Source organism: Onychomys torridus, chromosome 9, assembly GCF_903995425.1.
Source record: "Onychomys torridus chromosome 9, mOncTor1.1, whole genome shotgun sequence".
In the NCBI taxonomy this organism is placed as follows: Eukaryota; Metazoa; Chordata; class Mammalia; order Rodentia; family Cricetidae; genus Onychomys; species Onychomys torridus.
In genome coordinates, this window is record NC_050451.1 from 71,149,564 (window position 1) to 71,162,459 (window position 12,896).

Here is a 12,896-nt window from a genome sequence, read left to right on the forward strand (position 1 = left end):
TTTGCTCCTTGTAGCTAACCATGATGTATGAAGTCAGATTTTTTTTCTCCTTTTTTTTTGGGGGGGGGTTTCGAGACAGGGTTTCTCTGTGTAGCTTTGTGCCTTTCCTGGAACTCGATTTGGAGACCAGGCTAGCCTCGAACACACAGAGATCAGCCTGCCTCTTCCTCCCTAGTGCTGGGATTAAATGCGTGTGCCACCACCGACCAGCATAAGATTTTTGTTCATATTACTGATTCTAAATGAATAGTTAAAATTATTTCCTACATATTCTAGGCATTATTAAAGGTGTTTGATTTTCCTTTAAAATTAATTCTTATAAATGTTTCTCTCTTGCTAGCTCTCTGTCCTGTCTGTTGTCTATGAGGGAGGAAATTCTACTTGCCAGTTTGAGTGTTTGTTCAAATAAAAGTAATTTTTAAGCCACAAGCTGAAATAAAATGTGCCTTTGATTTATTCACTTTTTTAAGGTGTCATAACTTAGGCTATATTCTGTTGCCTATCTTATGCACTTTCATAAAGTATTGCTTGGAAATATATGAATATATATATGTGACACATATATATATGTCACAGGAAATACATGGAATCAGTCATTTGAGCTTCTTATATCTTCTAAACAGTTCAAAAATATTTGTTATTAAAATTTGCCACATAATATCACATGCAATGCCTAAAATGCTAAGGCTGGATTTTATTTTACTCCTGAATATACTTGTGTTATTTTCTCCTAAATGAAAACAAGTTTCTTAGTTGAATATAAACCATGGGTACTGGAAACTGATTCCATTACAGACATATGAATAAACACTAGTGGTCTTTATTGTTATTTTTTTCTATGACTCAATAATGTACAGCAGAAAATGACCATTTATATCCTACCAGCCCATAGATAACACTAAAGCTCCATATTGAAAAGTCCTGAACAGATCCCAGTCATTTGCATGGTCCTCTGTGACAACAGGAGCCTAGGTATGTCAACTAAGACCTTGACTGATACTGGGCCATGGACCCAGACATAGCCCTTTGAGGCAGGCCTGGCTGGGATGACAATATGGCCCCTGGTGACAACACAGTCTACTCACATTTTGATGTCCCTGGTGGCAGCATGGCCCTCAGATGCTTTGGTGGCCACAGGTGAGGGGTGGAGCCAGCTTTTCCAAGTTTGGGGGCCTGCTGTCCTACTAGGGGTAGGGCCATGTCTCCTATGCCAGGGTCATTGGGGTCTGTTATCCCAGGGCTTACAAGGGATGCAATCAGCACTCAGATGTGTTTTAGGGTATTTCTCCCCAGGCCAGTGAGGTGCAAGGCTGTTCAGCATGGCTCTCATACTTTAACGCATGGTTCAACACATGGTTTCCATGGACTCCTGTGGCATTATGGCAAAGAACATCAACACAGAACACAGCTGTGGCAGCACTACCTACCCCGGCCATTGCCATTAGCAAGCTACCACAACATACAAGCTTGCTCTTTATCAACATTATTTACTGCGACCGCCTCGATCAGCAAGGAAGATGCAACACCAGGCTCTTTTTTTAGTGGTTTATTCAGGAATCCTGAACAACCTTCTGACCCCGGGGAAACCCTCTCACAGCCTTAAGTAATCATTGGGTAGCCAACCCTGATATGTCATGTGGGCACTACCAATAGGGTCCATGTGCGAGGAAGCAAGCCAGAATCTTTGCCTTAGCCAATTAAGGAGTTGTTTATCACAGAGAGCACTCACCGTCGGGAAGGCGGAGGGTGGAAGCCGGCGCCATCTTTGAGGCGCGGCTGTACGCAGCTCTCTACAGTTCCCCCTTAATTATTATAAAGCAACAGGCAAGAGTTGAGGTCTGATCTCTGTAGAGTGTACCAAGGACATTGTGCTGATCCTTATTCAGGTGTCATCCACCCGATGGGGATCAGACCCGTCTGATACCCTTTTTCACATAGATGGGAATGCAAGGTATCAACCCACATGCAATCAGGCATGCTCTTTTTGGGGCCCAAAATCTCTGCGGACCCCAAGTGCAATGCTCAAGCCTCGCATCCTGTGCTTAGAAAAGGTTAGTTTTTTTAAGGTGGCCAGTCAGGAATGAGGGGACTGTCCTGCTTCAATGGCTGTAAAGGCTTGGATAATCATGGCTGTATTGCGACACTGAGAACCTCTGATCTGGCAAATGTACCACAGGCATACTAAGGAGGCCAGCACCAGGAGGCCCATCAAAGCTCCCAGACCTGCCTACTCCTTAAGATGATTCATGGCATTAGATATCCATGAAGACAATCCCTCTGCCAATCCAGCGTCCACCTGGGTTGAATTCACTGTGACAATAGCCACCCTCAGCTGGTCCATCAGGTTGTCGAATTCTCCTGTCCAATTGCATAAAAGATAACTGGACAACTGTTTAGACAGATTTGTAGCATGGGTAAAGTTTTCATACTGGATACTAGTGACACATAACCCAGCATATTTCCATTGACAGCCGAGCTGGGCAATCTGCCAAAGGGTGTCAATTTGCTCTTGAACCAGGTCAATCCTTTGGTGGACTACCAATAAACCCCCCTTTAACTGAGCATTAATGCCCTTCTGCATGTCTAGGGCCTGTGCTACATTGGCAGATAGATTATTTAGAGTTTGTGCTGTTTGCACAGAGTGGCTCATGGCAATGGCCACGGTGGTTGCTCTGATCGCCGCCAGGGAAATGGCCATAACAATGGCGGCTGTAATCCCAAAATCTCTTTTATGTCTAAATTGAGTCATGGCATTAGGAGCATCAACAGGTACGGACACCCGAGCTTCCTTTTCTACTCTGAGTCCGTTGGACTACTGCCGCTGCCAGACCAGCATTGGTCAGGGGTCCTCCCAGTTCTCTGTGTACCTTTATCCATGCTTCTAGCCCTCTGGACTTATACAGGGTTACGGCAGCCCTACATTCCTTAGTACATTGCTCATAGACAAGTTGTTTAATAAGAGGCATAGCTGCATCTGGGTCCCCAAAAATTCTGCTGGCAGCCTCAACCATACGGGCGACAAAGTCCAAAAACGGCTCCCTGGGGCCCTGCAAAATTTTTGTGAGGTTACTGTTCACTTCGCCCTTATTTGGTAAGGCCTTCCATGCTTTAATGCCAATTTTATTAATCTGTTCATAAACTTGAACAGGGCAACCCGTCTGTAGATTAGCAGATCGACCCTGTCTGAGCAGCAGGTCTCTGTCCCAAGCAGCATTCCCCACAGCCTGATTGGCTGCAGCCTCTTCATTAGCAAACTCAATCAGGAAGGCCTTCCAATCTAAGTATTGGCCTGGGCTCAAGCATGCTCGTGCAAGCCCGCTCCAATCACTGGGTGTCATGCAATGCCTGTTTAAGGCCTCCACCTGGCCTACAGTGAAAGAGGCTGTGATCCCATAGGTCCGCACAGACTTGGCCAAGGATTTTATCACCTTAAAATCTAAAGGCTCATGATACAGCTGTCCCTGTGGGTCCTGGAATACTGGACAGGCTAGGTGTAACTCAGTTCTGACTGTTTTCCATACGTCTGGGCTGAAAGAGCATCTGGAGCTGCCACTTCCAGGGCCCTCCATGTAGAGCGGAGGAGCCAAGGGTGCCGCATGACATGTGAGGGGCATGCATTCTGAGAGGCCTCTACTTCAGTAAGGTCGGGGTATAACCCCCTCTCTTCTTCCCTTTTTTACTGTTTGCCTTTTCTGATCTCTCCTCCTGTAGCATTTCTAGGGCTGCATGACCATTTTTTACCACTTCACTGTAACACTGATCCTCAAGACAGTCTCTTATTAATTTCCAGACTGGCCTTACTGCACTTTTGAGTGTCCCTTGTTCAAAAGCAAAATCTAGATCCCTTCCCAGTTTCTCCCAGGAGGATATTGTGAGGCTTTCGGAAATGGCAAACCATGGGCAACAATATCACACTTGTCCAAAAATCTCTCTAAGGTACTTTTCTCTATCTTTAATTTCTTTGAGTGCAGTAGCTTGTTAAGAACCAGAAAAATTGGGTGTGAAGAAGCAGCGCCCATAGCGAATTTACTGATATCATGGACAACCTTTCACTTTCGTTTTTAGCTCGCCTATCGACCAGCTCTTTATTCTGCTCTCTCTTTATCTACAGAGAAGAGCAAAAAGGTTTCCACTTTTGTCGTGGATTCCCACCTTACCTGGGAACTTACTGGTACACCACCCTGACTGCAAAAAGTTCTGATCCCTCATTGAAAGCAACTGGAGTTCCCCATACGGGCCACCACTTGCCACGACCACCTTGACCAGCAAGGAAGACACAATACCAGGCTCTTCTTTCAGCAGTTTATTCAGGAACCTTGAACAATCTTCTGACCCCAGGAAAAACAGCTCTTAGCCAACCCTGATATGCCACGTGGGCACTACCAATAGGTCCAGGTGCGTGGAAGCAAGCCAGAATCTTTGCTTTAGCCAAATATGGAGTTGTTTATCACAGAGAGTGCTCACTGTTGGGAAGGTGGAGGGAAGAAGCCAGCGCCATCTTTGAGGCGCAGCTGTATACAGCTCTCTACAATTATTAAAATCTAATGTTCAATCCTTGGGAAGTAGACCCTTTAGTTCAGAATAGAAAATAAATCCTAAAGAAATTCTCTTTCCTTTTCACAACATTGGAAGTGACTACTCAGAGACCACCACAGAATTTATCTCAAACACTAGTCACTTCATGCAAAAATTTAGAGAACTCTTAGTCTGAAATTTGATTAGGAGTAACTGATCCTAATAAATTGTTCTTACTTAACTTGATAATACACATCATTCAGAAAAGATTTACTACAAAATTAATTTTATAAATAGTCATTTTTTCACTTGATTTGAAAGAACATAAATATGTTATTTCACCATAATTTTAAGATAAATATAAATGGATTTAATTATAGATGTTTATTTAGCAGTCATGATTGTTTTTTGTCTAGAAAAAAAAAGAATATTTTCTTTCCTGAAAACAATTATATATAAATGGTAAAATCAACACACAAAAATGAATCATTTCTATGGGAAACAGAATAATATCAAGTTTTAAATCTATCACAAATAGAACTTACATACATGTAATTTTTCCATAATGTCATCAAAATTATCAAAAGCTTCTATGATAGCAGATAGTGTATTTTATGGAATTTTTTTTAATTCTGAATGTAAGCCTGTAGATGTAACTGTCTTGTTAAATAAGAAACACAGAGCCAAGTGCAGAGTTAAAAGCCAAGAGGTCAGAGCAATGGCAGAGAGCTGAAAACCTTACCCTTCACTGCTGCTGCTGTCTTTACTCTATGCAAGAAACCTACTTCCTGTGTTTTTCTCTTTTTTATAGACTTTCTGTTCTGCCTTCCCATTGGTTGTAAACCCAACCACATGACCTGCTCATCACTGCCTGTCTGTACAGACCTCCAGGTCTTCTAAGGTTGGTTTTGAGAAAGGCATGTGTTGCCATGCTGGCTGTATCCTTGAACACACAGAGATCTTGCCTAGCTGTGCCTCCCAAGTGCTGGGATTAAAGGCCTGCAGACACCACCACCCAGCTTCTGCTATAGCTTGCTCTGACCCCAAGGCAACTTTATTAACATACAAATAAAATCACATTTCAGTACAAATAAAATATCACCATATAAGATTCTGTTATAAGAATAATTGTAAGGCTAGTAAATCTGATTCAGTCTTCAGATTAATTTTGCAAGATACATGAGTTTATACACAAGGATAAAAATAATAACTGCTGATTTTAAATAATTATGAATTCTTGCTTCAAAATGATTATTCAGGATGTATCATTTTCCACCACTCTCCATATTGAAGAAGAATGAATTTTCCTTTATTCAATGTATTTTCCAGATATTTGGCAAGATAGTTACTATGAAAAAAGCATTCTTGCTTAATGTTTCCTAAATTGAAAATACTAAATGAATGATAATACAAAAATTGTTTGAAATTAGTCATTACTGCTGGATCTGTTCTTTTGGAACTAAATCTTTAGAATGTCAAGTTCAGTAGTACCTGTCTATATATGGTTAGTTTTATTTTGACTAATAAGCCACAATAATAAAGAATATTGAACAATATTTCATCTTCTTTTGATTTATTTTTTATAAAAGAGATATAAAACTATTAAGTTGTCTTCATGAAGAGATTTACCTAAATTGCTTTCTTCCATTATCAAGGGCAATTTACATTCAAATATTATAAAGATACTAATATTAAATACAGTTTTCCAATATTCATACTCCAAATGTATCTCTACTGTAACACAAATTGCTAAATGGTCTTATTAATAAAACAACCCAGAGCCAGAATTTGGGGTAAATTCTGAAAAATTAGAGAGACAGAACAGGTCACAGCCAAACTCACCTCTCCAACTTCTCAGTTGATCCTATTTCCTCAGACTGGAAGCCTCTGAGTTCTCATCCAGAAGGGATCTCAGCTGAACTGCTTAAAAGCCTAAAAGCTTAAAAGCCTCTAGTTCCTGGTTCTCATGCCTTATATTCCTTTCTGTTTTCTACGATCACTTTCTGGGAATAAAGGTATGAGATCTCAGGTGATAGGACTAAAGGTGCATTCTACCATGCCTGGCTCAGTTTCTAGTGTGTTCTTCAACTCACAGAGATCCAGATGGATCTCTGACTCCCAAGTGATAGGATTAAAGGTGTGTGTGCCACCATTTTCTGGCCTCTATGTCTAATCTAGTGGCTGTTGTGTTCTCTGACCCCAGATAAGTTTTATTAGGATACACAATATATTAGGGGACACAATATATCACTACACTCTACCCTTGAATACATAAAACTTAGAGCAGGGACTCTGGGGATTATATGTCTCAGGGACTATGGTGGCTGCTCCCACAGATAGTAATTAATGTGATAAATCAAAAACAGTGTCAATGTTCCATAATTTGAATTCATGATTCTGATTAAGTTTATATCAATCAAAATTTGTAAGATTCTAAAACATATGTAATTCTATTTCTGAGAGAAATATTGTGTTTAAATTAATAAAATCAAAAGTCACACGGAACTTTGTCATATACGAGGTCTTTGTTTTCACAAAGAACTTCTTTGTGAAGTACTCTGTTCTAAATCTTCTGTTCTAAATCTTTCTACATACTCCCGCATCAAAAGTACACTGGAGGGCTGTAAGGCATGTGGCTGAGGAGGTCTGAGGCACTAGCAGTGAACTTAATATTGTTATACCACTAAAATGTCATTGGCCAAGCTCCCTTCTAAACATTATGCTTATAGCCATAGACAGCATATTCCTACCTCAAGCTTTAAACAGAGATGCATTTTTGTAAGGACTAGGGGTAAATGCAGAAACATACCAATGCAAAAGTGATGGACATTAGTAGCAAGTTTAACCATCTACAGGACATTTATACCTTAACTTTCAACACTAGAAAGAACTGTGGAATGAAAAGAAAGTAAGCTTAAACTGGAGTACAGAGAAAAGGACTGTGCAAGGCTGACTTCTGGCTCACAGAAGGACTGTGCAAGGCTGACTTCTGGCTCACAGGACTGTGCAAGGCTGACTTCTGGCTCACAGAAGGCTGAGCCAACAGTCTTGAAGTAAATTATGCATCCAGAGACGGCTATAATTCTCTGTGATGAAGTACTCATTACTACTGGTTCCTGGGTGAAGAAGTCACTGTCTTCAGTTTTCGACCCACTGAAGTACACACTATGTTCTTGGAGCTAGAGTTTTCTCTCCAGCCCCTGCCAACTCCTGTCAGTCCAACAGCCCACTTATAAAATCAGCACACAAAAACTTATAATATTTATAGACTGTGTGGCCATGACAGGCTTCTTGTTATCCAGTTCTTAGATCTTAAGTTATTTATTTATTTATTTTGGTTTTTTGAGACAGGGTTTCTCTGTATACCTTTGTGCATTTCCTGGAACTCACTCAGTAGCCCAGGCTGGCCTCGAACTCACAGAGATCTGCCTGACTCTGCCTCCTGAGTGCTGGGATTAAAGGTCTACGCCACCACTGCCCAGCTTAGTTCTTATATCTTAAATTAACCCATTTCTATTAGTCTATAACTTGCCACAAGACTCGTTGCTTACTGGTAACTTATATCTTGCTTGTCATGGCTGTGGCTGGCAGTATCTCTCTGACTCAGTCTTCCACTTCCCAGAATTCTCCTCTCTGTTTGTCCTGCCTATACTTCCTGCCTGGCTACTGGACAATCAGTGTTTTATTTATTAAACAATCAGAGCAACACATTTAACATACAGAACATTCTACAGCCAGTTCTATAGAATAGATAAATTCATCTAAATGAAAATAGTAAAAACAAAAGAATAACATGAATATTAAAGGTAATTTAATGCAATTATGGGGGTTAAGTTGTAGATTAATAGGGCTATAAGGGAGATAATTGACACTAAGTGTTATAGTAATCAGAATGCACTTCATATATGTATGAAAATTTCAAAGAAGTGAAATAAACATGAAAAAATATAAAATATGCATTGGGTTTTTTTGTAGTGCTTAACTCTGTTGATTACAGTGTATAACCTAAAATTATTCCATGTGATTCCAGGGTCACAATATTTTTTACATTATCTAAATTTTGATGTCACCTCACATTTAGGCTTATACTACCTGTTTACTTTCTACATCTATCAAGCAAAATTTCAATGCATAACTAATGTCATTTCTTATGAAGCATATCCATGCATTTTCACAATTTTTGAAGACATACAACTTTTAAAAGTAGTACATATCATAGAATTTGAATTTAAAATACGATTTATGAATATGTAATACTAGCAAGGAATAGAATATGAATAGAATCTTCTAAACTTGTTCTACTTTTCCAATTTGGAAAGTAAGAACATCCTTTCTTTATAAATTGAGACAATGTGTATCTGATCCTTCTTTAGAAAATTGGCATTGCAATGCAAATATCATTTTTGCTAAATATGTATTTGTGGCTAACTTTCCAGGGACAATTTCTTTCTATGAATCTTGAAAGCTGAGTAAATTTATTTTGAGCAGCTGACAATGTTGCTTGCACCAAAAGATTTTTTTAATTTAATTTTATTATTTAATGTATATGGATATTTGTTTGCATATATGCAAGTGCACCATGTGTGTAAAGTGCATTCAGATTCCAGAAAGGGAGGATGTGGGCCTCCTGAAACTGTAGTAACAGAGTTAGTGAACTGCCATGGGCATGCTGGGAATCAAACCAGAGTACTCTGGAAAAGCTGCCATTACTCTGACTCACTGAGACACTTCTACATCTCCCTACATCTAAAGATTTTCTGCTAAAGCCAAAGGTTAATTTACTGCTATTTTTTTGCATTTTCAAAGCATGAGAAAGGTATAAATCTACTCTAAATTAGGGATGTTCAGTTCAATTCCTATAGTTTATGCTACCTACATAGTTCCATAAGTCTAAAACTTCTGTATAGGAGGAAAGAGTTCTGATATTCTGTAGGCAATAAGATAACTATAATTGATTATTATTAATGATATAATTTAAAATAAATAATATAAATATTTGTGTTATCATAAAACAAAATGATAAATATTTAAGGCACTAGATGAGACAATGTCTCTATACTGATCACTGTGCTTTATATAAATGGATTTAAATGATACACTTTACCCTATAAATACATATAGTGTGATATAATTATTTCCCCAATTCTACATCCATGTCAATTCTCCTGACTTGAAAGCAGAATTATCTGGTGTGAAAAGCCAGTAATTGGAGATTTAACAAGCCCTGTTTATACACACACACACACACACACACACACACACACGCACACACACATATATATATATATATATATATATATATATATATTATTTATTTAAATGATGATATTCATGTTGTGTTAGGTAAAATCCAAACTGCAATAACCTGAGTATAACATATTTCAATTCATATTATCAGACTGAAAATGCTGGGATGTGTTGTTGGTTGTTTTTGCTCTTTTAGGGAGCCTGCCACTCCGCTCTCAAACAAATCACACACAGAAGCTTATAGTTAATTATAAATCCCAGGCTTAGCTTGGCTTGTTTCTTGCTAGCTTTCCTTAACTTTAAATTATCCTGCCCATCTTTTGCCCCCGAGCTTTTACCTTTCTCTGTGTCTGCAAACCTTTCCTTTCCTTCTTACTCCATGTCTGCCTGTGTATCTGATCTGGGTGGCTGCGTCTGAAATTCCTTCTCCTCTTGTTCTCTAGCTTTCTTCTCTTTCCTTCCAGATTTCTCCTTCTATTTATTTTTTCTGCCTACTATTTCCACTTATCCTTTCTCTTGCTGCTCTATTGGCCATTGAGTCCTTTATTAGACCATCAGATGTTTTAGACAGGCAATTTAACACAGCTTCACCAAGTTCAACAAATGCAACATAAACAAAAGTAACACACTTTAACATAATAGTCTATGATCAAGGCCTTCCTGTGAGATGGTCTTTCTGTATGTTGTGGAACATATGTTGCTATCAATGGTTAATAAAGAAGCTACTCTGGCCTATAGTAAGACAGGTTATAGCCTGGTGAGAAATCCAAGCAGAGACACAGGGAAAAGAAGGGTGGAGTCAGAAGAGAGGCCATCCAACTGCCCAAGGAACAAGATGCCAGCATACCAGTAATGTCACAGCTATGTGGAAAAATATAGATGAGCAGAAATGGGTTAATTTAAGATGTCAGAGCTAGCTAGCAATAAGCCTGAGCCACAGACCAAACAGTGTGTAATTAATAATAAGCCTCTGTGTGTTTATTTGGGACCCAGTGGCTACAGGGCACAAGAAAACCTCTGGTTATAGGGTCCATTCTCCAAATGAGAGTAAAAATGCTTCAATAATTAGAATTGAGTAAATGTGTTCAGAAAATCCTATAGTCAGAGTTGTAATAGGTAGCTGGTTTTATTTTTGATAAATATTATGTCTTAGGTTTTTCTGTTTCTGTGAAGAGACACCATGACAATGGTAACTCTTATAAATGAAAACACTTAATTGAGGGGGCTCACTTACAATTTCAGAGGTTCAATCCATTATCATCATGGTGGGGAGCATGGTTGCTTGCTGACAGATATGGTGCTGGAGCTGAGAGTCCTATGTCTTAGCTGACAGTCACACTGAGGGAAAAGAGCAAAAGAGACCTCCAAATCTGTACCCACAGTGACGCATTTCCTACAACAAGGCCACACCTCTTAATAGTGCCCCTCCCTTTTGAAGCCATTTTCTTTCAAACCACCACACATTACCTGCCATTTATTGTTATTAAATAACAAGGAAATACTGTGTGAAATAGGATTACCAATATGGAAGTTCTTAAGCAGATAGTCAATTGATAGAATATGAAAATTTTTATTAATGAATATTCACTCTGACTTGAAATAAAATACAAATGCTTACTATTTTTATATACCATTAGTGAAAACAGTGATATAGAGTGATTTATTTTTAGCTAGAAAGAAAACTTAGTAATAGTTACATAAAATTATAAGTAATAGAAATTTCTATCCTTCCGTGATTGCTGACCAGATTAAAGCACATTATTATAATAGCACTATTGAAAATCCCATCACTGAGTATCCAGTAGTATTAGCGTTTCAGAAGTCTAAGGTCAATGATTGGTTCTAAGGTCAATGATTGGTTCTTCAGAATGCATTTTTTTCACTTTATACCAAGATATTTTATTTGTGTTCATTTTTATATTGTACATAGATTTTTAGTATGCTCTAACAGAGTGTACAGGCCTGATAGTGTATCCTCATTTTAAAAAGATCTTATAAAGTTTGCAACTAATAAACTAATAAAGTTTGCTTAAAATAATATAGTAGAAGTCTAGAAATCATAAACTCAAGATTACATTAAATATTTCCATTATTTCTTATGACCAATAAATATTACAGGTTATTACTATAGTAGTAATAATCAGGATATGCATTATAACACAATCAGCTTTCCTATTCAGTGTTCTTACATTGGTCTCAGTATATCACCAAACAGAGAGTGCAAAGTTTCTACAAGTTTGATTATGTTATTCTCTAATGTACACAATAATTTCAGTTGAGGATCAGCAACTACATTGAAGTTTTGTTGTTGTTGTTGTTTTTTAAGGTCAAACTCTTTTCCTTGGTATAGATATGGTTTTGTTTTAAATAACTGTAGAGAGTTTGTGTTTTTCTATTCTATTCTATTTCACTTTAGAAAAATTCTGGAAAATATTGAAGTATATTTCAATGAAGTCATTTAAATTCTTATTCTGTAGACTAATGTTAAATTTGGAAACAAAACAGGTCATATTTCTAATATCCTCTGATATTTATAACCAATTATACAATATTTGCTATCATAAAAAAAGGATGCTCTGGCAGGGGGATCAGAATCTGTCCCTGGTGCTGCATGAAGAGGCATTTTGGAGCCCAGTGCCTAAGTTGGGACACATTGCAGGGCCTTGGTGCAGGGAGAAGAGGCCTGGACTTGCCTGAACTGAATGTATCAGGCTCTGCTGACTCCCAGTGGGAGACCTTGACTTGGAGGAGGTGGGATTAGAGGGGTGGTTTGCGGGTTGCGGGGAGTTCTGGGGGTGAGGAAGAGGGAGGAGGGGGAATCTGTGGTTGGTATGTAAAATGAATAGATCATTTCTTAATAAAATATCATTAAATATAAAAAGGGATGCTGTAAATATTACCTGCTTATGCTATAAAATAAAAAAAAATGAAGTGAAACAATGTCAGAATATACTACTTTTAAGTCATAGGTAGAATTAACATAGTACTATTAACTAAAGAGGTGTTATTTGGTTAACGTTTTCTGTCCTCCTTCAGTATGAACTTGATTTCATTTGTTATGTTAAAATCCTGCAGTATTGTCTATCCAGGGATGCCTATTTCCATGACTTTGACTGAACTTTTGGCAAAGTCTA